This window comes from Erpetoichthys calabaricus, chromosome 15 (genome assembly GCF_900747795.2).
Source record: "Erpetoichthys calabaricus chromosome 15, fErpCal1.3, whole genome shotgun sequence".
NCBI lineage: Eukaryota > Metazoa > Chordata > Cladistia > Polypteriformes > Polypteridae > Erpetoichthys > Erpetoichthys calabaricus.
The window spans coordinates 87775821-87802535 of record NC_041408.2 but is presented as its reverse complement, the minus strand read 5'-3'; the positions used below and the strand labels follow the sequence as shown (position 1 = coordinate 87802535).

General features: G+C 40.0%; 1 protein-coding gene across 6 annotated transcripts in view; it reads left to right on the top strand.

Annotated features, from left to right (window-relative positions):
- The first annotated feature begins 1672 nt into the window (after nucleotides 1–1672).
- The window catches only part of phf3 (PHD finger protein 3), an 85871-nt gene continuing 60828 nt past the window's right edge, over nucleotides 1673–26715 (top strand). For 4 of the 6 annotated variants that reach the window (XM_051919118.1, XM_028820749.2, XM_028820748.2 and 1 more), the window contains exon 1: nucleotides 1673–1842. The gene's annotated coding sequence lies outside the window, so the exon portion shown is untranslated. Of the gene's footprint in view, nucleotides 1843–24813; nucleotides 24902–26715 lie in introns of all 6 variants that reach the window. The other 2 variants (XM_051919116.1, XM_051919117.1) reach the window with 2 other exon arrangements.

Genomic DNA, 26715 nt, shown 5'->3' with positions numbered 1-26715 from the left:
AGAGATTTTAAATGATAGTTTGACTTATTGAAGGAAATAAAAATTCACTAACACCTATATCACCCATGTGAAAAAGTAATTGCCCCCCAAGTCACTCTGTCAACAAATGAACCAAACATGGGAGGATCTACTGTGAAATTAATTAAATGTAAGCTGCAGGCCCACCAATCCCAGAGGGGCCGCAGAAACAACTTTAGTCCACATGGATGAACAATTTGGGGTGTCTACTGTATGAGAAGAGGTTTTTGAAAAAATAATATAGTGTAATTCAGCACAACAATTTTAATCAAAACCTGTGATGTTGTGGTTTCATTTTTTAAACATTTGTGGTGTCTGTCTTGAAACAACCACACTGAAGAAGATAACAGTGGGTACCCAGACCTCATTTCAAACTGTTCAAGCTTCAGAGCCCCAAAAATGTAGGTCCGCCACTAGTCTATACCTACAAAGATCAGCATCCTGCAAGCCACAGTATTCCCTGTGACCCACAAAGGAAGCAAAAACTGGACTGTAGGCAAGCAGGATGGGAAAGGTATTGACACTTTAGAATTTTTTTTGTCGGGGGAGACTCCTGAGAATAATACCGTGGATAGCCAAGAAAACAAACTGATGGATTATTGAAGAAATCAATCCACTCAGGCACTGGTGACCAGACCACACTCAAACTATCCTACTTGGGACACATTATGTGTTTTTACAATTTTCTAGATGCTGGGAAAGATAGAAAGAAAGGGAAGAAGAGGACGACCATCTAGAAAGTGGATGGATTAATTTCTAGAGACGATGAATGCAGTTCCCAAACTTCCCTAAGTTGTCAACAGAATTATTCATTGGGTTGGGCCACAGCCCAATGATTGATGATCATAGATGATTGATTGTGTGCCCATCAAATTGTTCAGATCACATCAAGCGACCACATCGATAAACTTTCAACAAGATGATCTGACCTGGTTACGGAGAGATGATCTTGTTGAAAGTTTATCGACGTGGTCATCAAATTGTTCAGATCACATCAAGCGACCACATCGATAAACTTTCAACAGATGACCACGTCGATAAACTTTCAACAAGATCATCTCTCCGTAACCAGGTCAGATCATCTTGTTGAAAGTTTATCGATGAGGTCATCAAATTGTTCAGATCACATCAAGCGACCACATCGATAAACTTTCAACAAGATGACCTGACCTGGTTAAGGAGAGATCATCTTGTTGAAAGTTTATCGACGTGGTCGCTTGATGTGATCTGAACAATTTGATGGGCACACAATCAATCATCTGTGAAGTCCAGGCTCAAGCTTCTGCTGCCTTCCCAAGGTTGTCAGCTCCTGGAAATATGTCCAACTCAAATGACAGCTCTAATAGTGCTGTGGCCCAACCCAATGAATAATCCTGTTGGCAATTTAGGGTAATTTGGGAACTGCAGACGTCCGGGTTGGGTTCCACTTGTAGATTTGCCGCTATCGGCGTCGGGTTCTCCCCCAGCTTGGAGTTTTGCCGTTCGCAACCTTTACAAATAGCACAAAAACCCACCACAATTTTTCCCCCAAAATTTGTTAAAAAACAGCCGAATTTGGCGTTCAAACCGCACATCTGGCTAGCACACTAGTCACGCGCACGGCGCGCGCTCCCGCCCAGACGCAGCCTGCAGTCCGTGAACCTGCCCAGTAAACAGAGGTCACGTGACCAGCACGGCGGGGCCGCTCGGCACGAATGGCTGCGGTCGGTGTGCAAAACGGAGGCACGGCGAGGCGCTCGCGTTTGCCAGAGACAGACATGAAAACGGATTGAAAATTACGACTCGCGCCACACTACTGGGGATTGCAGCGCTGTGGGAAAACAGGTAAGTGCCGTTTATTTTTGTTTCCGCCGTGTACTGAACAAAGGAAACGAGTGGAAAAGACTCGCTGTAGAGTGGAGCGAGAGCATCGAGGGGGCGTGATCGAGGCGTCTGTAACTGGAAAGAGGCCTTCATCTTCGGGTTGGAGTGCTACTCAAAGGGGAGGGCGAGATGTGAGTAGCTGCGGGCAGGAAGGCCTCTGAGCAGCTCGCTCGCGTAGTGAGATCAACTGAAAACAAAATACCGTTTTGACTGAGGTGTACGAAGGGGTTAGTGCTGTTATTGCAGTCTTACAACCTCTATGACGCCATGGCGGCGCGTGGGCCTTCAGAGAGATGCATCTGTGTACTGCATTTGTTTTGTTGACAACACTGAGAAGTTTTTTTTTTTTTTTGCCATCCATGCCGTCGTTCGTGTGTAATTAACCGAACCAGTGTCAGAAATGCAGGAGTGTCCGTAAATTTCCGAGTTACTCTCGCTGTCCATGTTGACTGGATGTGAAGAGTTGAGTTCTCCCTCCTTCTGTGCGTCTCTCGCGGCATCGTGTTCCATTTTTTTTTTTTTTTTGGCCCAGAAACTTTACACACTCCAGGACCCAGAGAAGAAATTGTTTTGCAGACAGCGTAGTTTTAAACGAGGCATCCCGCATGTGGATTGCTAGTACCACGTGAAGGACCCCTGGAGTACCCCACGCTTATTTATCTGGGACTTTGGTAGTTGGAAAGGTCGTCAGATCACGTTGATTTTTTTTTTTTAAAAAAGGGCAACAGTAACATGTTAGTACGTCATGTGACCAGTCCAGCTCTGCAGAAGTGCAAATTTCGCAAACCTTTTATGTTGGTTCCTGAAGCATCGTGATCGCAAGCTAGCGTGCATAGATAGTCGAGATCTGAGTGGAAGCCGTTGCTCGGTTGTACAGGGAATCGACAGGCCTCGTGGAGTTGAGAGAGAAGTACTGAACTGTAAGCTCTAAGGTTATTTCAGTTCCCACCACATGGCTGCCCTGGTCCATTCGCTTAACTCGCCTTTGTTTCAGTTGTAAATAATTGTACTGCATCCAGATCTTATAAGTTGTTTTGGATAAGTATTAGCCAAATATGCACTAATACTAATAATTTCATGTATCATCTGGCACCTTGCCCAGGGCTGTTTACTTATCTTGAGATCCGTGCTGCTGGGATAGGTGCTGGCCACCTTGCAGTCCTGAATATGATTAAGCCATTGGTTCCCAAGTTTGGCTCATATTCATATTGCCCCCAAGTTTTTCATTCCAATCAGTTTCACCATCAGTGTGTCATTCTTACTTTTTAACTGATGTCGGTGGTGTTTCCCCCAAGAGTTTTGAAAAGGCTAAATATTTTTGTTAACTCATACTTATGATAGTTCTTTAATTAGCAAGTGTTTCCTGAAACGCTTCATAACTAAAGTAGTACTAATTCTTGTGTGTAAATTAAGAAGTGAAACGACCCAGTCGTTATTCTTATCATTATTTATTTGGACTTTTGCCTTTGTTTCTGTCAGAGAAAGAGAGAGAGAGAGACCATGGTTGCCCTCAGTAGATCATAAAACACATGATGCTCTTATTTGGCAATGTAATAATAAATAATAGGTCAATTTTGTAATATAAATGTAGATCATCACAAAGCTCTAGACCAGGGGTGTTGAACTCCAGGCCTGGAGGGCCTCAGTGTCTACAGGTTTTCATTCTAACCCTTTTCCTAATCAGTGGGCAGTTTTCACTGCTAATTAACTCCTTTTCCATTCATTTTAATAGCCCTGTTTTTAAGGAATCAGTCCTTGAATTGATTCCTTTCTTCAGCAGCCAAACAGAAATGAGACCTGAAACGAGCCAACAGATGACCAGCTAAACTGGGATTTCAAACTCCAACAAATTTCACTCCAAACAGTCTCTTAATGAGATGCTGATTCTTGCTGTTAATTAAGCCCGTTATTTAATTCCATGGCTTGTTGCCTCTCTCATTCTTCCACAGCAGACATTTCCAAATCTGTTGATGTTTCTGTTTTTTCTAAGAACATCTATCTATTATAAAAAGAAATCCTGTCCCCTGTCCTAATAGTCTACGATACGTGATCTTTCTCGGAAGATAATTTAAAGACCCGTGAGACGAAAGAGACCTGCCACGGTGCGTCTCACGGGAACATAGAACGAGAGTCTTGCAAGACACACCCTACTTACAAGCAATATCAAAAAAAAAAACAAATCAGTAGTGTAAAGGCAGTCATGCAGCACACACAGCTCCAGGGCTCTCCGTGCATATAAAGTGTTTAAGGTCAATAGGGTAGAAATGAAACGTCGACGATTAAACGAAGAAGAAAGAAAAGCACGGAGAAAAGAGACTCAAATGCATTGGACAGAATAAAGAGCAAAAAAGAATAATCGAGGTGCAAATTCAGAAAATAAGGAAAGTAATTATCAGCCCGGAACAAGTGGAATTGAAAAAAAAGCAGGTCCAATCCGGCTCAGAATTAAATGACAGTGAGTAAAAGACAAAGTAGAACTTCATAGAGATGTTTACAAACGTTGACGCTAAACACGTGCAGAGCAGGTTAGAGACTATGAAACCAGGGAAATTAGAAAGGCTCAAAAAAAAAAAATAATGTTGGCGCTATACAAATGTGGAGAAAGTTAAAGGATATGAAAGTAGGAAAATTAGAAAATATACAAAAGTAAAGATCGCAGTAGCGCAAACAAACAAACTGCCTCATTTAACTGTGCACCAATCTAACTTTGGTTTTGCACAATAATTACTACACTATTGCACCTTAACACTTAATTCTACTTTATTCACATAATTTTACTTATTTATTATGTTCTACTATACTGTTACCTTTCGATCTATGACTTTTTGTTAACCTAACTGATATTCTTCTAACTTTGCACAGTTTTTGATAAGTGGATCAGGATGCATTTCACTGCGTGTTGTCCTGTATAACTATGCATGTGACAAATAAAGAATCTTGAGAATTTCAAAAACGGAGTTTACCGCACATGCATTTATTGGTTACTTTGTTAATGTATATGTATTTATCTGTCTGCTTATTTAAAAACCTAAATTTACCCCAGGAGTCAAAAACGTTCTGTCTAGCCCTTGTACAAAAACCTAGACAAAAGCTGGGGTATCACCTTGGTAACCCCATGAACTTTTGGAACTGTGAGAGGAAAATAGCACGACTTTACAGACAGGAGTCCAATGCAGAACTCTACTTACGTTGTTACTTTGTAAAAAAAAAAAAAATATTAACTGCTGATGATGTAGATCGTTTTGTCTATGCTGAAATTCCAAACAGAGAAACCTATCCTGACCTCATTAAAAAGAATCACCATATTGGGACTCACAAGATTACAAATATTGTTTTTACAGAAGTTCTGAAATAAAGTGAAACTAATGAAATGGCAACAATTCAAAGAAAAATCAATCTTAAAAGTGTGTATCCGGAAAACCAAATACGGGGGTTGGCGAGCGAAGCGAGCAGGGGGCAAAGCCCCCTAGTTTTCAAAATGTTTTGGTGACCAGAGAGATCAACCTTACTGAGACCTTCACCTTTATTTATTTTCAGATATTGTGTGATGGGCACAGGAGAGCTGAGTATGGTGGCTTGTTTGATGTCTCATTATTGTTTGGCTACTAATTAAGGAAAAAGAGACAATTAAGGGGCCTGAGTCAAGTTAATTAAAACTAAAGCAAAAGAAGCTAATTAGCAGTAAAAACTGCTCACTAATGAAGAAGATGGTTAGAATGAAAACATGCAGCCACTGTGGTTCTCGAAGACTGGAGTTTGACACCTGTGCTCTAGTTAAATCATTATGTACTTAAATTGTCTAATCTAAACTCGCTGTATCATTAGTCACATCCTCTAAAGTCGGAAAGGGGAATTACCCTTCAGTCTCAGCAGTGAAGTAGTAGCTCTCCAGTGAGTGGTGCAGCTCTGCCGGAGACACTGTTTGAGACAACGCCATGCATTAAGCCTTGTCACAGGCAGACATGAACCCCTTGGACCATCTCAGTAATCAACAACTAATAGAGAAATACCAGTTACCCAGAGGTGAAATAATAGATAGACCTTTATTGTCATTGTCACTTTTACAAAGGAACAATGAAATTGAAGATAACCCTTCTTTGGTCTGGTGCAGGGTGAATTGGAAAGATGAACACACTGGAATTTTGCCCTCAGTCCCACTGTTTCTACTGCGCTGTTGGATTCCTGCAGACCATCAGTGATGCACATGGCCTCAGTATGGCTGTGGTGTCCAAATCTGTGTGTGCAGCGACTATTCAGCAAACTCTGATATTGTAGGTTCAAATCCCGCTCCTGATACTGTGTGACCATGGGCAAGTTACTTAACCTGATAATGCACCAATTAAAAAAACAAAAGAAATGCCAGCAATTATATGTCGCCTTGGATAAAAGTGTCAAGACAAATTAGTTTAGGATGATAATCATAATACAGTGCCTTGCAATACACTAAAATTTGTTTTCATGCCATTGCAGGCATACCTGGCATTGTAGGGGCAGTGGATGGAACGCTCATTCTTACTCACACTTCCAAGTTCTAGAATCCTGTCCATGTCTGTTGAAAAAGGTTCACGGTGATATGCAACCCTCTGGGACTTTTTACAGACCTTGTGGCCCAATGTACATCCGATACTTAGACCTGGTCCAACTCTGGAGTGTGTTAGTTGGCAAGGGGGGTTGCGTTTGCTAGTGTCTGGTTACTAGGGGACTGTGGGTATCCTTTTTGTAAATACCTGCTAACTTAAGTGTTAAAGCTCTCCTCTGCCACTGTTTGGGGGTTTAACACCACATACCAAAGCACACGCACAATTGAAGAGTGTGTTCTGGGCATGTGGAAAATGCAATTCCAGTTCCTGTACAAGTCTTTGGGGGCTTCCTTGAGCTTTGGAAAACAACACTCTTACATTTTTTTGCCACCTCCTATATACGTTGTTTTAACTCCTCTTTTGTGAAATGTTTTCTTTTATCTGTCACTGCTTGCCATTGTTCATTTTTTGCTAGGAAAACATGTCACATTTTAAGCCCATTTGTTGATTATCCACTAAAAGGTTAAATTAATTTTAGCTATAAGTCGAACATTTTTATTTATTTTGTGCTTTTATGCATGTTAATTTTATTAGTTTTTTTTTTTTAATTTTGCACAGCTGGTGTAAGAATATAAACTATATTTAAATCAATTTCAAAAAATCAAAATACGTGAGATTGATGAGATTGATCAACAGTCTGCATTTATGACGTGGATGCTGGGGTGGAGCCCAGCAAAGAAGTACTTCAAAACTGATTTGTTACGCCAAATATTGAAGGGTTTTAGGAAACACTCATAACACTCGCTCATTCTTTGCCAACATGGTTTGTTATCTCGTTTGTTATTCACTAAGATCAATCATTTTCTGGAAACACACCCCTCATTGTTTAGTAAGCTGTCCCTTTTTCTTCCATGGAAGTTTGGTGCTGGAGTCACCAATTTACTGTTGACTTTGATTCTATGGTAGGGTTGTCAAAAGTATCAAAATATCCATAAGTATCAATTTTAACATTTGAAAACCACTTCAGTAAACGTGTTTCTTGACATTGATACTCCAGCCTACACTACAAAATGCACTTCCAGCTCACCATGGCTCGAGTTCCAGCCCTGTTTCCATCCACTCAAAAGTGTTAATAAGATTTGAATTTCAGTAGCAATGGAGCCTTCGCCAGCAGGCTTAACTGACAAAGATGAAAAGTGTGGTATGTGGAAATACTTCAGCTTTGTAGAAAATTGGGACAAAAACCGCAAGATAAATGCAAGCATGCATGCAAAAATTGGAAACGAGTCAATACAAAACATTTCAAAATGTATCTTATTCCTTATTTATAGAAACCTACATTTCCAAAATTAATAAGCGTATACCTGTAAACTGTTGCTTTTGAAGAAGGGATGTGGCATTTATTTTTTTTCTAAAAGTTAAAAGTGTTTTTTGCAGCCAGATAAATGTTTAACACATCAACACAAGGGGTCTTCAATTGTTTTTACCGGTGGGTCACATTTATTTTAGGTTTAGGTTTCTTTATTTAGTCATGTTTACACAAGAAAACATGAAGTTTGCCTTCTCTGTTGCATCTAATAACAGGTAACAGACAGAATGAAATAAAACAGACAAATAGAAGTAAGAAAGGTTAAGGTAAGGCAGTTAGATAAAACATAGTTATACCAAAAAAAAAAAAAAAAAAAGGTAACAGGATATATCAAAACCTTAAACATTATCTCCGATATTTCTGATTGAAAAGTCGTATGGCACTAGGAAGAAAGGAGTTTCTGGAGTGATTTGTGTGGGTTTTCAAAGCAACTATCCTTCCTGATTTACTGAAGTTTAGTTCTACATGTAATGGATGTCTGTCATCAGTTGAGATGATTTCCAGTTTCTTTAGCATTGCCCTCTGACACACACTAGTCAAATCATCAACATCAGCCCCAATAACTTTTAGCTGCATACTTCGTAATTTGTGTTGTTAATTAAGAGCCCTGCCTCTTTAGCATTATAGGGCTCCATAAGCTCCCTCGATTTTTAAACCTGCTGCCATGAAGTTTCCTGCCATAGCACGTTACTTTCCTTTATTTTGTTATGTGCAATTTAAAAATTATACTGTATTTCATCACATTTACCATATAATGTAAGGGTGCTGTAACTTTTTGGTGCTCAACTGCATAAACAGTGGTGCTACTCCTCTGTGTGCTTACATTAGGGATGCTCCTTTCAGGTTTTTTAAGGCCAATACTGATAACCGATTTCATGTTGCTTGATCAGCCAGTTCTGATACTGATTCCATTTTTTTCCCTTGTTTTATCCCTTCAAAACACATTTTACACTAATCTCTTGCATAACCAGACAAATGGAATCCTATATTAATATGTATTTTTATAATTAAACTATAGACCACAGGTGTTAACTGTTCATTTTTTATTAACAAAAATGAAATTCTCTAGGTGTATTGTTCAGTGATCACAAAATACTAGAATATATAAAATTTTCTTAAAATACATACAGTATCTCACAAAAGTGAGTACACCCCTCACATTTTTGAAAATATTTTTTTATATCTTTTCATGGGACAACACTGAAGATATGACACTTTGATACAATGTCAAGTAGTCAGTGTACAGCTTGTATAACAGTGTAAATTTGCTGTCCCCTCAAAATAACTCAACACACAGCACTGTCTAAATCACTGGCAACTGAAGGGCAAAGGAGTTAATTAGCAGTGAAAACAGCTAGCTGATTAGGAAAAGGGTTAGAATGAAAACCTGCAGCCACAGCGGCCCACGAGGACTTGAGTCGGACACCCCTGCCATAGAGGGTATGTTACTTGCTTATGGTCACACAGTGGATTTGAAGAGGTGACCCTGTGGCTTGGAACCCATCTACTTATATTTGCCACACCAATCTGTGTAGTTTATTAACATTAATTGAATAATAATTTAATTTTGAAACAACAACATTCTGTTAACAACATTTTTGTCCTCTACACTGTGAAGTATTTAGTGTATCTGAGCTGCCTATTTGAGCTCATTGTCATAATTCCTGTTGCTTTTCATGCATTATATAGTCCTATGACAGCAAACTGATAAGGTGGTGGAGATAATAAGTATACAGTGGTGTTGTATTTTTCTTGTCTAGGTTGTGGATATTCTGAAAGTCTCCAAGAGGTCAAAGCTTCTACAAGGTGACTTTTTTGTTTGCTTTGCTTTATGCACAAGTCCAGTAGATCGTGGTGGAGTTTGCAGTATACAATGGTTGATAGGTAAATGTGCAACTGTGTCATCATAAGGAGTCTTGTTCCTGTAGAGAATTCCGTTTGAAACGTGTTATATCCCGAGTTGGCCCCCCGTGCCTTTCACAGCTGTATACAGATATGGAAAACATTGTGTAACCCACTTTATTGGCACCATGTCTTCTCAGAGTTGCAAGATTATGGTTTCTGTAATTTATTTTCCAATGCCTTTTTATCATTGTAAATATTTGTGAGGTGGAAACTTGTTTAAAATGAAATTTGGTATGAAAAGTATTTTTTCTTTCTTTTCAAATATCTCCTTTTCCAAATATTAAATCTTGGGTAATCTGTAGTATGATTTTACATTTTGGAAGAATTTTATGTTGTCCTGTCTGTAGCCACAGCATACAGGATCTACCCAATGTTTAATTAGCATCCTTTCTCTTAAAGATGAAATGCTGTCACATTACCAATGCTAATTTCTTGCACCATTTTTCCACATTCTATTTCCTTGCTATTTGTCACACTTTTTAAAAATAAGTTCAGCTTTGTTGATCTTCTAAAGCATTGAGATCATCTCCTAGAGTATTGACAACATACCTGTAGCTGATTCGCATTCATAGCGCAATGCTTGAATTTATGACCGGTGTTTAGCACACATTCTGTTCTTTGCAACTCCGTGTCAAAATACTAGCTACAATCATAACCCTTTGAAAATATGGGATCAGTTGCCTCTGTATTGCACTTTTGACTTTAGAAGACAGAATTGAGGTACAGTAATCCCCTGCTTTATCGTGGTTCAGCTATCGTGCCCTCGCTATATCGCGGAAAAATTCAATAAGTACATCCTACCTGTAGTGTACTTTGCAGCCAATTCATAACAAAGCATACGGTTTTCAGCAGACAGAGTTTCGCGTTACAGCACCAAGATGATTTCTTGCAAAGCCCGTTATTGGCTGAAAGAGGAGACTCAACCAGTCAGAGCGGATTTTATTCTCTTGGACTCTGATTAGCTGCTGATAACGTGGTGTAATCTTGCAAGAACAGCGAGCGTGGGTCCCCAACGAATCACGTATCGCTTACCTTGCTTGTGGTCCGACTTTTCTGAGTAAACTTTTGTGAACTTTTCGTTTTGTTTTAAGCCCTACCATCGCTCCCAAGCGTCCTGCATCTTGTAAGCCTTCTGGTAGCAGTGAGCCTAAGCGCCAGAGGAAGACCTTGACCATACAGGAGAAAGTAAAAATGATGATGATTATTATTATGTTACTCATATCTTTAGCCCAAAATCCGTGTATCATGTGTATCCAAAGTGTGTTTTAATAAGTTTACATGTGTTTAAAGTGTGTGGGTGGGGTATTTTAAGGCGTAAACTATAAAAACATGTGGTCTTTCTATATTGCTGATTTTCACCTATCGCAGGTGGGTCTGGAACGTAACTCAGCGATAGGCGGGGGATCGCTGTATTTGTTTATTAAATTCAAACTAGTCCTTGACTCCTGATTTAAAACACAAAGCCCAGTATGCATATGCAGTTCTAACCAAATGGCTTGTTTCAGGATGTGCTTATCAGTTTCGTTATCAGGCTTTTCAGTATAAAACTCACTTTGTAATATCAGTTGTGTTTTTAACCACTGCTATAACAATTCTTATTCCATTAGTTAATCTTGAGATGTTTAGTTGCTTCACGTTATTGGGTAATATTATTCCCATTTATTAATGGATATGCTAGGTATGAACCTAAACAAACACTTTCAGTATAACATATTTCAGAAGAGGCAGAAGTCACTTCAAAGCTGTTTGTTTTTACTAGAAGTTAGTAGCTGTTGAGATTGAGAGTGATAACGTTGTCCAAATAAGACATTTTTTGGGTGTTTGCATTATTGAGCTGTATTGCTGGTGGAGTTTTTCACTTTTACCCCTGAGCAGGTTAGAAAAGCATTTACCATGAATGGTTTTGAAGATTCCATGGTCTATCAAGGTTTAATTCAGTAAACAATGATTTAAAAGAGCCTTTCAGTTCACCTTGGTTTCAATGAAGGGGTGCTGTACAATGGCTGACCCTGCGCTCTGACCCCCAAAGGTCATGTGTAAAAACAGTTTCCCCCTTGGCATTAATAAAGTATATCCTCATCATTGTGTAGCCATGCTACTGGGGATTGAAACTTCAACTCCCAGCAGTCCCTGCAGTGTCGCTGTTTGGTTGTCTGCTGAGGATGCAGGGGCTGCTGGGTACAAGGAGGCCAGTGCAACATTTAAAAAAGGGCCGGTGGTACAAAAGAGGACATCTTTTGTGTTTCATGTCTAGAGTTGCCTATCTGTTTGCTTTTCCCGTTTTATACTTGTGGATTCTTGTTTTGTCCTGGCTCGTCTCTTGTTTTGGGTGTATGGAGTGTCTGGTGTCTTTCTGCTGAATGAGGACTGTCTGAGGATTTGTTGTCGTCTTGTACAATACAGTACAGTTTATTTGTGTATAGCCCAAAATCACACAGGAAGTGCCGCAATGGGCTTTAACAGGCCCTGCCTCTTGACAGCCCCCCAGCCTTGACAACTCTAAGAAGACAAGGAAAAACTCCCAAAAAAAAAAAAAACCTTGTAGGGAAAAAATGGAAGAAACCTTGGGAAAGGCAGTTCAAAGAGAGACCCCTTTCCAGGTAGGTTGGGCGTGCAGTGGGTGTCAAAAGAAGGGGGGGTCATACAATACAATACACAGAACAGTCTTGTGAAGAAAGGAGCGCTCCTGATCCCATTCATATGCCATCATCTCACCAGGAAATACTGGTAGGACTGAACTTTATATTCATTTACAGCATGCAGATCTCTGGACTATTTACCATCATTTCAGTTCATCAGTTGCTATTTTCATGGACTTCATTGTGTGTGGTATTTGTTAGTGGTCTGTTATTGTTGAATTTGTGTTTATCGTACATCACCGTAAGGGGAACTGGGGAGGGATCATTGTAGTTTGCCTACAGTATATTTCATTTATTATTGTTTAATACATTCTTTGATTGTTGTTTTTATTACTGGTTGCTTTTTTGTCTCTGTGAAGGGAGTATGTGCAGGTCGGGCCAAGGATGGGGTGCATCCTTGGAATCTCCACCAAAAAAATAAGTAAATCACCGTCTTATCGACAGTGTGAATCTTGGCGGCACTGGACCGCTACAATCATGAACTATGAGAAAGAAAAAAGAAAAAAATCCTTTGTGCCATGGATGCAGTATCTACTGTATATTACTAAACGAAGGTTGTATATATGCACGGATGCCAGACGCAAGCTGTGCCCAGAGTCAAACTCAGCGGCTTCCCAGAGTCAGTAGGTGGCACCCAAGCAACACAACACAACCTGTAAACTAAACTTGAGGTAAAGCGTGCATGCCAGGTTGTATATATGCATGGATGCCAGAGGCCAGAATCAAGCTGTGCACAGTACAACTGCCGCCCGAACGCGCACACCACTGCATATACAACCTTTGTTTAGTAATGTAGACCTCCAAGCCCGGATCCGCCACCATGGTCACTACAGCACGCGAATCTGCCGCCGTCAGCAAACGACTTCTAGCTAACGACATAGCCATAGAAAAACAAAAATGAGACTGCATGGATTAAAAAAGATCGGAGGGAACAGAAAGTGATTGCCATTCTTGGATTTGCGATTCTTTCGAGAATCGGGGGTTTTCTGGTAATTACATATTGTGCTTGATAAAAAAAAAAAAATCCTAAACCTGCAGCCAGGTGTTTGCCATCCCAAAACCTTTGCAGTGACAAATGCTACTGGCTAATTTATTTAATTTTTTATTAATAACTGATTATTAGGTCATTTTTATCACATATACACAGTGCAGTGAAACTCTTACTTGTGCTAATCATTATGTAACACATCTCCACTCTCGGATGCCATTTTTACTGAGTTATATCAAAACTTTGTTACCTGAGAAATCTCTGAATGTAGTTCTCATTACTAATGCAAGTTACAGTAAACCCAAGAAGAATAAACATCTGTCTAAAATAAAGCTTTGAGCAGATCTCTTAGCTGGAAGTTTAAAATCATCACTCCAGTTCACAAGTGTGCCGTTATCATTGTTACATTTCTCATTCCATGTACTGTAGACCCCCGCGAAGACGCGTCTCAGGGTTTGCAGATTTTTCCTTAGCTTCCTAACTAATAATTGTTAGTGGAAACCGCAAATATCCTCCACAATTTTTTATGGCTTTTTTCGTGGCAATACTGTACTGTAGACAGAACAGGAACCAACCGTAGAGGAAAACGTGGCTTGGAATGGTGAAAATAGCCAATAGAATTTGAAACTGCAACTCCCAGCAGTCCCTGCAGTAGCTCTGATTTGTCTTCTGCTGAGGGTGTGGGGGTTGTTGGGTTCAAAGGATGTCAGTGCAGCTTTTATAAAGGGGGCCGGAGACCAAAAGAAAAAAAAAAAGTTTTTGTAATTTACGTTTCAAGTTCCTGTCTGTCTGCCTGCTTTCTGTTGGGTTACCTGTATGGTTGGCATCTGGATTGTCTGCCGTCTGCCTGTGTACATGAGGACTGTAAGTGGATTCGTGGCCATCCTGCGAAGAAAGGAGCGCTCCTGAACCCGTCCACCCGTCTTCACCATTTCAGGAACTACAGGTAGGACTATCTTTACATTCCCATTCAACGCATGGATCTCTGGACTACCTATTTCATCATTACATTTCATCCGTTGCAGTTTTTCATGGACTTTACTGTGTGTGTTTTGTTTGTGCTTTGTTGTATTTGATGTATAATCGCCGTAAGGGGAACGGGGTGGTATCGTTGTTTTCATTTGTTTTCACTCCATTCTTTATTTGCTGTTTGATTACCGGTTTGCTTTGTTTTTGTCTCTGTTTGTGAGTGTGTGCGGGTCGGGTCAAAGCTGGGTGCATCCCTCGAATCTCCACCATAAAAAGAAATAAATCACCGTCTTCTCGATGGTCTGAATCTTAGCGGCACTGGACCACAACAGCGTTATTCATTTCTCCTTGCTGCTGATTGACTGCTGCCCTGCGACGCATCTCCAGCTGAGTGTTCTTGTGTTTTCCGTTTTGTTCTTCTTAATCCTTAAACCGCCGCAACTGGCAATAGTCGTTTCCCAGAGCCATTTGCCAGCACGTAGGAGCCGAGTATATTTGGCGACGTACATTCATTAAACGCCGCAACCGGCTCTTGTCGGTTCCCAATGCAATTTACCAGCACGCCGGAGCTGATCAGTTGTTGAGGAGCTAGCTCATGACCACTGCCGGCCCCTGCAGCACTGCAGCCTCACTGTCTCTGGGATTCAGCTGCTGCACTAGCCTGGCCTGCAAGTATCAGTGTTGGCCTCTGTGTGCTTGCATGCAGCCAGTTCAAGCTCAGTAGGCTCGGTTGATTTACTGAATTTCATCAATGGTGTCAGTTGCACCTTGTACATATTGTTCCAGTAGTTTTTACAGTTCATTAGCAGTGTGTAAAATAATCTATGTTGCAGTAATTGTGATGCTCTTTGCATGAAAAAAAATGTGTTCCATTAAAATTTCACTTTTTCTTTGTAAATTGTGACATTAACTTAAAAAGTGCAGCAAAAAAGTATTTGGCGTCCAGGGATGCATTAACCCACAAGTATGTGGCAGCTTAAGGGTTAAAGCCCCAAGATGCCGGTGAAACACCCTTCACCTTCTAAGGCTTCTGGCAATGAAAACGCGTTTGCATGAATCACAGTCCAGTATTTTACATTCTAGCACTGCGGTTGACATATCGGTACAGTACTGTACAGTAGACGGGTTTACCTTTTACATTTTTTTTTTGGTAATGTATTAAGCTGAGGTTGCAATGAAATTAAAGTGTTTTGGGGGCATATTTAGGGTTTAAACTATAAAAATAGGCATTTTTTTAACTCGCTGTTTTTCACAATTCGCGGGTGCTCTAGGAACGTAACTCCTGCGAATTTTGGGGGTGTACTGTAATGAATGCCTTACATTATAGGAACAGTTGAAATGTACATGTGTTGTAATTTAATTACACTAATTGATTACAGGTAGTAGTAATTCATCAAATGAAGGGTTTTAATGAACATAACTGACAGTATGCAGATTTTCGCTTTTGCTGAATGGTTTTTTCATGTTTAGGAAGAGACAGGTTCCCTAAAACAATCAAGCCTATAAATCGCTGCATAGCTTCCAACAGCCTTATTAGATAGATAGATAGATAGATAGATATTAGCTATAAAATGTAATTATTCCTGGGGGGGGAGACGTGAATCCAAAAGTCTAGTCAGGTAGACGGCAAGAAGAGGATGCCTGAAACGTTTTCAGGGAAAAATTCTTTTGATTAGTAACACCAAAATATAAAAAGATCATTATCATCATTCATCGTCACTGGTCTGACAGGCATTCTGCAGATTTACTCCATTACTTAACTGGATTTTGCCAGTTGCCCTCTCTCAATGTTTTTATTTTAGATTTTTTATTTTAATATTCAGTATATTTTGTAATGTATCCTCCACTTACTAAAGTCGTGAAAGCCTTTTGGAGTACCCATTCTTCTGACACCACCTCCAACCACCAGTCATCTACTGCTTTTTGCTCCACATGCCCAATCTACCATAGGTGCTACACCGTGAAAAAGGAAACATTTGCCTGTACATCAACTCTTTCTCTTAACTTAACATTCATCATCATCTTACTTCATGGCACTCCATACATCTACCTGAATCATACTCCTCTCAGTACTTGCCAGGTTTGCTTTATGTTCCAAATTGATTGGTTGGGTCTAACTCCCATAACAGCATACTGCTACTCTCACAGCTTTAATAAAATTTCCCTTCAATTCCAGAGAGGCTCCTTTAGTAGTCAGAATGCAGGACAAGTCCTTCGAATTTCTTCCTTGCTCCTCTCATCTTTTTTGTCACTGCTGTGTCTGCAGCTCTGTCTGCAGTCAACTCATCGCTTAAGTTGTATAACTTTGCCTCTTTCTCCAAAGCAACTCGATATTTAAATTTACACTTCCTACATCAGTGTTTTAAGCCCCTCTCACACTCTTTCCAGTAGCAAATGTACCACTTTTTGCCTTCAGGCTAGCCTTCACACCACTAATATGATTAGTGCAACAAATTCCAACAACCTGTGTATTTGATTGAGTTACCCCCAGCTAGGGCTGGGCAATACAGGTACAATTCTGCTAGAATTAACTCCGTTTTAACAAAGTCCTCATTTTAACAGTTTTTTTTTGGTCCTGGCTAATACCCTATAGCACTAATGTTAAAAAAATGTTACATCAAAACCCATTTTATGTGCTAAAATGCATTACAAAAAAAAAAACAAGCAAAACACGCATATCTCTTCTACTCTTGGCCCGAAAATTATGATACCGGAGCACCGCTGAATGGCCATTTAGATTGAACATTTGTATCACTTGGTCTTCTCGATAGTCCGCATACTCTTGCAGCAGACCGGAGCTCAAGAATGGTTACTACGGACAGGAGGCATTATGGGTGAATTCAGGAACGTGACATCTGTCAGTCAAATTTGTGGAGCTCTGGAGATTTGTAGCAGTTCGACTCTGTTGCTTATTTCCAGGTTTCTCGAGGTATGGTTTGACATCGTTGACCACATTAATCCAACTGAGGATTCATTTTTTTGGTTCGCCCTTTAGCAAAAGTGCTGACTGCCGAGCTTCCCTACTGTTTGTTACTCAACCAGTTTTCAACGTATTTAATAAATTTACCAAGATTCTACCTTATCAACAACTAGTACCTGAGTTATGTGTAAAAAATAAAAAAAAAATAAAAATTGAATGTGTCTATTTGTGCTCTTAAATTTATACATCCAAACATTCTTATATATGGATATAACCTTGATTTCCTTGAAATTTTATCATAATCTTTTTATATAAAACCTTTCCAGATTAAAAAAAAAAAAAAATGGTGACTCACAAAATAACAGATGGCAGCCAGAGTGAGACGGTCAATGCATTAGGCAACGTTGCCCAGGGGGTGCCGTTTATTTAAGTTAAAGGGTGTGTGTTATGGACACATAGTGGTTCCATTTCAATAACTTATGTAATGGTTATGTAACATGCTCCAGTATGAGGACCTTGACGTATTTTAATACTGGCTGCATGCTGTGGACACCAACGGGTGCTGTTTATGCAACTTAAAGCAATTTTGTTTAAAGAAAAAGTTGGAACTTTCTGTTGCCATTGTTGCTAGCAAGAAGAAAATAGAAGTTGCCATCGAGTCTGGCATTCTGCAGTCAGCTTTGTGAAGTGTACATGATGAAAGACCACACTATGTTCTGATTTCATTATAACGAAATCTCAGTTATAATGAATTGTTTTTTCATTTCTGAGGACTTTGTTCTAATGGAATTTGACCTGTATATCAAATTTTCGATTTGATGTTTAATAAAAATGAATATACAAAAGCCAATTACAACTTTCAGCACTTTCGTTTTTCACAATTGTTTCTGAACGTTTAATAAAATCTACAAATGTTTGTGTATTACAGCAGTGCTTCCCAACCTCGGCCCTGGGGGCGCACAGTGGCAGCAGGTTTTTGTTCCAATCAGATTTCAAATCAGTGACAACACCTGATAGCACTGATCTCATTTCATTAGCTGCTATTATTTTTCTTTAATTCTACATTCAGAAAAGCACAGCAGCATGATTTTTATATTTATAAGACATTTAGAAATATTTCTGCTTTTGCTGTCGATTTAAATGCTTAACTCTCTTCTGTTGATTTCCTTATATTTTGCTCTTTGTCTGTGCAGGTTTTCCCCTTCGTTGTATCTTATTAATGTCAATTAAAAATGAGCAGAGCAGACATGCTGGCAAACAATACTGAATAATCAAAGGCTATAACTACTTTAGCATCAGACCCAGTAACTAGTAAATGATGGATTAATTAAACAATTAGAACACCTAGAAAAGTAGACTGAAAATATTTTTAAAAAGAAAAAAAATACATTACCATATAACTGTTTGGTACATTTATATTCATGGTATTCGTAATCTGAATCACAATCTGATTGTAATGGGTGGTTACCTACCAGGTAATGCTTGTGGTTGGTCAGCAAGTCGGCTAACATCCACCACGGTGCCCTCTTTCAGTTGCAAGAAGCAGATCATAGAATGGTTGAAATAGTTTACTGTCAAATAATGCAAAGAGTATGCGACACGTGTTTCGCCCTAATTCTGGGCTCATCAGGCGTACACACTCACTGCACCCCCTCTCGGAAATCGAACCTCGGACGTCAGCGTCAGAGGCGAAGCCTCTTACGTTGCGCTACGGTGTGTGGTTCGTTTATTTGACAGCATGTAGATTGGGGTGATTACATTCATGGCATTCGTAGTCTGAATCACAATCTGATTGTATGGGTGGTTACCTACCAGGTAACGCTTGTGATTGGTGAGCAAGTCGGCTAACATCCGCCACAGTGCCCTCTTTCAGTTGCGAAAAGCAGATCATAAACTTAGTGTTCTAATTTCTATATTGTTCCCAAAACACAGAACTTGGGAAATAACACATCACTTAATTAGCCCAGGAGTCCAATTAAAAACAGAAGCTGGTTGGAACAAAAACCTGCAGCCACAGTGTACCCCCAGGACCGAGGTTGGGAAACACAGTATTACAGTGATCCTAGGAGCTATACTGTCCTGGTTAATTGCTCGGGGTATGGTCTCCTAAAGCAAATTGGTCCTAGGTGAGGGATCAGATGAAGAGCTGTTCATGTTACCATTATAGGTGAAACCAAGTCCAGAAATAGAAAATCTGGGTCCTGCCATGGACCTTGTCAGTGAGTGCCTGGTGTTGATGTTGTACCGGTCAGTCATGGTTTACTGCTCAATCTACGGTCCTCCCCTCACCTATGGGCACAAGCTTTGGGTAGTAACTGAAAGAATTAGATTGCTGATACAAGCAGCAGAAATGTTTTTCCTTCTCAGGGTGTCTGGACTCAACCTTAGAGAGAGGATGAGAAGCTCAGACCTTTGGAACAAGTTCAAAGTAGAGACGCTGCTTCTCTGTATTGAAAGGAGCCAGTTGAGGTGGTTCGGGCATCTGATTAGGTTGCCTCCTGGAAAGGTGTATTGAGCAAGTCCAACTGGGAGAAGACCTGGGGACAGACCCAGGACTCACTGGAGAAATTGTATCTGTCAACTGGCCTGGAAATGCCTTGATTACCCCCCTGGAGGAGTTGGAAGAGATGGTGGGGAAAAGGGACGTCTGGGCATCTTTGCCCTCATGACCCAGATAAGCATCAGAAGATGGATGGATGGAGGTGAATTGAGACTATGAGAGAGTCTGTTCTGAATGATCAAGTTACAAGTGTTCCTTTGTCACATCTTGTTTAGTGTCCTGTTTTGTATATTCACCATACTTTCTGTCTTACCCCTTTTAGGAACCACAGTTTGTAATGTTTAACTTGTGACTTTTGCCAAGTTAGGTGAAAAAAAACAAACACCACTGTTCTTAAAGATTAGCTAGTGTCTTTACAATGCTTATCTTGTTTACCTTTAGATATATATTAACCTTTTTAGCAAGCTTTCATTCACATCTTTAAACATGGTATGTTATGTTTGAAATACAGCATTTCTTTGTGTGCCTTTGTAAATAAATTCAAATTATTTTACTAGAGGTGTTCTGTTAATTATTGGATTAGATTTGTTTTGTAATTCTGTTTCAAGAACTGGTTGATCACCTCTTCAGAATTGTTTTAACTTGAGCTGTCAAAAGCACAGTAAAGATACTGTATTTTACTCATCATCTGGTGTAGTTTCACTGTTCTGTATCTTTATTTATTTTTGACCATCCATACAAATACATGTTGTTAGACTGAAGAACTGGATTTCTTTATATTTTGAGAATCCACCTTAATGAAAGGATAAGTGTCTATGTGTATCTGGTTGTTGTGTCTCTGTCATTCCAACAGATGGTGCATCTCATACACTTGTAGTAATAAAATTAGTTGCATTTGCCATTCCAGTAGATGCCGCATCACAAACATCAACACTGCTTGTTCAAAACCCAAATCAAATGGCATATAACAGTAACATATGTATTGTATGGTACACTGCAAACATTAATGCTGAGGACTGTGTTGATTATTTAGATTTTAACGTGTCTCAGACAGGTAGCACAGCTAGTAAGAGAATAAGTGTCTGTATGTCTGTCTTTGTGTCCACCCGGTTGCAATGTCTCTGTCATTCCAACAGATGGTGCATCACAAACATTTGCAGTATTGAAATTGCATGGCATTGCAAGTGAAGCCTACACTTTTTGGGGCACGATTATTTAAAATTTGCACAGCACTATGGACCACTTGTCACACACCCCCATCCAGGTAGGTCAGGTGTGCAATGAGTTTCAAAAAAATGAGGTAAACACAATACACAAAACAGAACACTAGTGATCCTTTTCACAGAGCTAGATGGCCAATCAATCATTGCCACCTCAGAAATACAATACAGTGGTGCAAAATGCAAGAATAGATGATACCACTCAAAGTACAGAACTATCACATGTACAGGTACAGATTTGTTCAAATACATCAGAATCAAAGTAGAACATAAATGAAAAACAACGTCTGTCTATCACTTGATTGTAGAACCACTGCCAGATTATAGAAAAGGCCTGAAAGAAGCCAGACACAGCTGGAATCCTGGGGACCACAGCCAACAGGCTGTCTCACATTTACCAGCCGTTCTATAGCTGGGTCAGTGCTAAGCTGTCCAATCTGATGAAAGCACCCTTCGATATGCTGCCATCTCACTTAGCCGTCTTATTATGATGGTGTCAATAGCAAATTTAAGGGTGGAGCTGGGGATGTGTTTGGTCACGTAGTTTTTTATTGATCAGGGAGTGTAGCAGTGGGCTCAGGATTTATGTATTTTGTGGGATGTCATTATTAAGGATTACGGTGGAGGAAGTGACCAAGTTGTGGTTTCTGGGATCTGTTAGATAGAGGGTCTTTTAGGAAGTCCAGAATTAAGCTTACAGGGGGTGGCACACAAGTCCCAAGTCTATGAGGTTGGTAATTAACTTTGATGGTACAAGACGACTAAATGTGGAGCTCTAGTCTATAAACAGTACTCGGGCATAGCGTTTTTTGTTCTTCAGATGTGTCAGGATAGCATGAAATACAAGGAATAGGGAATCCTCCGTGGACTGGTTGTGACAATATGCAGACGGGCGGTGAACCAATTCATCTGGAATATTATGTTACATTTGATCCAACATTAGTTTCTCCAGTCACAATGCTAATGTATGCCACTGGTCTGTAGTGATTGAAGCAGTCCAGTTTTGCTTTCTATGGCAGAGGGGTAATTGTCTTCTGGAAGACGGTGACCACTGCAAGTTCTGAAATTCTATCTGAACTGGGTGCTTCATGAAAGTTGTTTGTTGAAAAATCTTCCTTTCATTAAAGTCCTTTTTACATCTTTCACTGAAACATTAGCAAGCATATTTTTCTGTGCTTTTGTAACACTTTATTACATATTTCTTTTGAATTTATAAAGTTATATATTGTTATCGACCCTTTATATTTGTCCTGAGGCACAGTCATAGGAACTGGACAACTAAGCTTTACACTAAATTCTACTGTACATATAATTTGTATGCGATTTGATTTATAGGCTGTAGAATGCGAGTTCGGAAACATCTCTTCAAAAGAAGCCCACTGAATTAAATAAGGCAGTCTTATTTATGCCAGCAGCCATACCACATGCACTTCAGAACGGGTCGTCCACCTGAAGCTAAGCAGGTTCGTGGGTTTCCAGTACTTGGATGGGAGACCATCTAGGAAAAACTTGGATTGCTGCTATAAGAGGTGTTGGTGAGGCAAGCAGGTGGCGCTTATCCTGTGGTTTGAATGTGGCTCCCAGTGCAATAACAAGGACACTGTGGTAAAAATGGCACCATCCTTTAGATGAGATGTAAAACTGAGTTCCTGACTCTCTGTGGTCATAAAAGGTGCCTGGGCATCCTTTGTGGAACAGCAGAGTGTATACCAATGTCCTGGCTAAATTGCCCAACAAAAGCCTAGACATTCTGGCCCCCTAATCATCCCCTGTCTCTAATTGGCTATCTCTGTCTCACCACTTCAACTTATAGCCAGTGTGTGGTGAGCATACTGGTGCCAATATGGATGCAGGTGGATGCTACACATTAATGGGGTTGCAGTGGCTCCCCACTCACGGAAGTGCTTTAAGCAGTGAGAAAAACATTATATAAATTATTTATTATTATTATTATTATGGGGCACACTCTGGCCTGATGGAGGTAGCAGTCAAGTCAGAAGGTTTTATTTGTAATTCTTGGGCGTATTTCAATGGGGTTGTTTTTTAAAAAGCGAAATATAAAGTTCTATGTTTCTGGTGTTGTTGCGGGTGATCATTTAGAAGCTGTTACAATTTTTCCAGAGCCTTTAACACCATTTTGCCTCATCAACTGGGGGAAAAAGCTCCCATCATCTCCTGGATCATGGACTACCTGACCGACAGACACAGTTTGTGATTCTGAGGGACTGTGTGTCGGAAATGTAATACTGGAGCACTTCAGGGAACTGGCGTGTCTCCCTTCCTCTTGACCCTCCACACAACAGACTTCCAGCACAATACCAGTGCTTGCCATCTACAGATATTTTCAGATGACTCCTCCATCATAGGCTGCATTAACAATGGAGATGAGTCAGAGTACAGGAAGGTTGTGGAGGACTTTGTCTTGTGCTGCAGGGACCACAACCTACAACTCAATATCAGTGAGACAAAAGAGTTGATGGTGGACCTCCGACGTGCCAAGGAGCCTCTGAGACCAGTCAGGGGGATACGTGGAAGTAGTGCAGAGCCACAAGTACCTGGGGGTTCACATAAACAACAAACTGGACATGCCAGAGAATACAGAGGCTCTGTACAAAAAGAGCCAAAGCAGACTGGACTTTAAGGAAATGCCGGTGTTTTGATGGTTGCCGCAAGCCGCTGGAAACTTCCTATCAGTCTAAAGTAGGCAGTGTTTATGTTCTACATTGCAGGATCCTGGGGAAGAAGCAACTTGAACTCAGAAGATGCACAATGTCCAGAAAACCTTTTATAAGGAAATCCTTCTCACAGGGTGAACCCTGGACACACTAGAAGCTATTGTGGAAAAGCAGATGGGGGCAAAATAGGACACCATTATGAAAAAAATCCCTCCATCTCCTCCAAGAGGTGCTTTTCATGAGTACTTTTAACCACAGGCTCATTCCACCACAGTGTGCAAAGATGCACCTCTGGGGGTCTTTCTGTCTGCTGCTATCAGACAATTCAGTGCTTCCTCCCAACGTACTCTTTAAGTTCATTTTGAAATATCTGCGTGATACTTTATTTATTGATTGGTGTGTTTGTGTGTGTGTGTGTGTGTGTGTGTGTGTGTGTGTGTCCTGCGGTGGGTTGATGCCCTGCCCAGGATTGGTTCCTGCCTTGCGTCCTGTGTTGGCTGGGATTGGCTCCAGCAGACCCCCGTGGCCCTGTGTTCGAATTCAGTGGGTTGGAAAATGGATGGATAGATGTATTATCTGCCCTCTGAGTCTATCCTTGTTTATTTTATTCTGTATGCATCTGAGTTTTCCCTTGGGATTAATAGTTTATCTAATCTAATCTAGGACAGAAGGATTGGATTTGATTGGAGTAGACTTTAATTTGTAATCCATAAGCATGTGTATGCTATGCCATAATTTATGTGCCTTACAAATGCTTCTATTCGCAGTCTCTAGTTTATTCCCGATCTGATGTTTAGCATCTTCCCCAACATCTTTCAGCTTTTATTCATAGTTAATGTAACAAATTACACAACATGATGACATTCTTTAAGTAAACTGAAAAGAAAATGGCAACTGAAGAAAAAAAAAATCTGATATCTCTGCTGCCAGGAATTTCTTGCTAAATCCTGCTTTGCCCACACACTTTTTTCTCTATTTCTAAAAGTGAAAAGTTAAAATAGAAATTAAACCATCTGGAACTAACTCTCTTAATATGAATTATCATGGGTGGTTGGTGCACACTGCAGTATGTTGACGTTTCATATTACTTATTGAAGGTAGTGCATTTTGGTTATTGCTTTGTTTAGTAGAGATGTACCTGTCTGTGCATGTTGCATGTGATGAACACGCTACAAAAAAGAAAATGCTTTTATTCCATGTATCTCCTCTTCTTTTTAATTTCATGAGGCAAGATCCATCAAATTGTGGTAACTGCGTTTGGTAAAGTCAACACTTAAGGGTTTTGAAAATGGGATAACTTAAGTGAATCAAAAAGGTGAATATTTTGGAGTTCTTGCTATGGATATTTAATTTTGTGTTATGTTAAAATCTATATTGTTTGTTATTTCACTTTACTTAAAGATGTTGCTTTTGCACAACACCAGTTTGCTTAAAACATACTTTTAAAGTAAGGGAGTTACTTGTTATGCGAAATAACCTTAATCAAATACATTCATTGCCTTTTAAAAGCATACAATGTTAACATATATATGTATGTAACTGCTGCTCTTGCAGATGACTACTAATTGTGAAATATGAAAAAGTTTGGGAACCCCCCTCAGCCTGCATAATAATTGACTCTCCTTTCAACAAAAAAGATAACAGTGGTATGTCTTTCATTTCCTAGGAACATCTGAGTACTGCCGTGTTTTCCGAACAAAGATTTTTAGTAAAGCAGTGTTTAGTTGTATGAAATTAAATCAAATGTGAAAAACTGGCTGTGCACAAATGTGGGTCCCCTTGTCATTTTGCTGATTTGACTGCCTGTCACTACTCAATGCTGATTAATTGCAACATCAAATTGGATGGATGAGCTTGTTAAGCCTTCATAGACGGGTGTGTCCAATCATGAGATATAAAGGTATTTAAGGTGGTCAGTTGTAAGTTGTGCTTCCCTTTGACTCTCCTCTGAATAGTGACAGCATGGGATCCTCAAAGCAACTCTCCAAAGATCTGAAAACAAAGATTGTTGAGTCTCGTGGTTTAGGGGAAGGCTACAAAAAGCTATCTCAGAGGTTTCAACTGTCAGTTTCAACTGTAAGGCATGTAATCAGGAAAAGGAAGGCCACAGGCACAGTTGCTGATAAACCCAGCAGGTCTGGCAGGCCAAGAAAAATACAGGAGCGGCATATGCACAGGATTGTGAGAATGGTTACAGACAACCCACAGATCACCTCCAAAGACCTGCAAGAACATCTTGCTGCAGATGGTGTATCTGTACATCGTTCTACAATTCAGTGCAATTTGCACAAAGAACATCTGTATGGCAGGGTGATGTGAAAGAAGCCCTTTCTGCACTCACACCACAAACAGTCGCTTGTTGTACACAAATGCTCATGTAGACAAGCCAGATTAATTTTGGAACAAAGTGCTTTGGACTGATCACACAAAAATGGAGTTATTTGGTCAGAACAAAAGCACTTTGCATGGCGGAAGAAGAACACCGCATTCCAATAAAAACCCAAAACATAGTTTGAAATCTACAAAGGCATTCATGCAGAGGGAGAAGTACAATGTTCTGGAATGGCCGTCACAGTCCCCTGACTTGAATATCATGGAAAATCTATGGGATGATTTGAAGCAGGCTGTCCATCAAATTGAACTTAACTGGAGAGATTTTGTATGGAAGAATGGTCAAAAATACCTCCATCCAGAATCCAGACACTCATCAAAGGCTATAGGAGGACAGCGTCTAGAGCAGTGGTCCCCAACCTTTTTGACAGCAAGGACTACTTTATTAGATGCAATTTTTCCACGGACCGGTCCGGGGTGGGGGGTTGATGTTGGGGTGTGGGCGCAGTCTTATACACAATTTACATAACATTTCTGTTATTATTAAGTTCTTAAGCAGTTCGCATACGTTTGCAACCCGATGTTTTTCTTCTTTTTTTGAATATAACAAAGACATATGCTTTGCATTTGCCATTCCAACAGACTGCACATCACAAACATTAACACTGTTATCGTTTTTTTTGTGTCTGCAGTTTCTATAGGAGGGTGACAATGAGTTAAATTCCAATGGATGTTTTTCAAATGTTGACAAGCAATAAGCAAAAGGTATCACTGAAAACCACAGAAAACAAAAACATC